This window comes from Ursus maritimus, unplaced genomic scaffold (assembly GCF_017311325.1).
Source record: "Ursus maritimus isolate PB19 unplaced genomic scaffold, ASM1731132v1 scaffold_13, whole genome shotgun sequence".
NCBI lineage: Eukaryota > Metazoa > Chordata > Mammalia > Carnivora > Ursidae > Ursus > Ursus maritimus.
In genome coordinates this window covers 6,745,277-6,746,280 of record NW_024423675.1, presented here as the reverse complement: position 1 = coordinate 6,746,280, position 1,004 = coordinate 6,745,277, and the positions used below count along the sequence as shown (strand labels likewise).

At 39.4% G+C, this 1,004-nt stretch overlaps 1 pseudogene; it reads left to right on the top strand.

The window, feature by feature from the left end:
* The first annotated feature begins 481 nt into the window (after nt 1–481).
* On the top strand, nt 482–595 carry LOC121102333 (annotated as a pseudogene).
* The last annotated feature ends 409 nt before the right edge of the window (nt 596–1,004 follow it).

The following is a 1,004-nucleotide window of genomic DNA, read 5'->3' as shown; positions in this document are numbered from 1 at the left end:
CAGACTGGACTAACTATCTTCAAACATTACCTTCAAAAAACAATGAGTAGACTCAATTCTTCAACTGAACTGAAACCTCAGACCGACAATGGAGCAATATCAACTTGTGCTTCCGGGTGAGGTAGATTCCACTTCAGGAGCTTCAGTAATTGTAAATGGCTCTCTTTTTAGGGATACCAGGTGTACTCCTGGAATTATAAATGTCTGTGTGGAAGCCAAGTATTAGCTTATTTCTCTCCCTCTGAAAGGATGATTTTCCTCTTAGGAATAATCATAAGAGATCTCCAAGATTTTAAGGAAACACTCCCAGTAGATAATGTAGCCCTTGAATGACTATTCTGCATCTCCAAAATGAGCTACACTTAGTTGCTTGGGGAATCTTTCCAGAGGGGTAGCTGATTTGCTACATACACCAACTTCATAGCCAAGGCATTATAGGGAAAACTGGAATTAGAAAGTTCTATTAGAAAAAGAGATACAAGTGCTCACTTCACCAGCACACACACTGAAATTGGAATGATACAGAGAAGAGTAACATGGCCTCTGTGTAAGGATGACACACAAATTCATGAGGAAAAGGTGATACAAAATTTGTTTTTGATATTAGTTGAGGTGATCAAAGATACCACCTCAGTCTTAGAATGCATTCAGGTTAACCTTAACTCAGTGGCCTGTCTTGTTATAGATGATACCAGCCATAGATTTTCTCCTTGTAGGGCAAGGTAGAGTCAGTGTGATCTCTAGTATATCCAGTTGTACCTGTATTAATGCCTAGAGCCAAGTGGAAAGGTCAGTGTGGAAACTGAAGGAGAAATACACCCGGATTTCTAAGGTAGATCCAGGTGGTTTATGAGATTTGCTTAGCTGATTGGATCTAGGACACTTGAAGTTAATACTGAATATTGCCTCATCTTGGTGCTCAGAGTCCTGTTGACAGTAACCCTAATTAAGTGTGGTATGAGACAAATTTAACAGATTTAGTCCTAATCTCTGTGTCATATTGG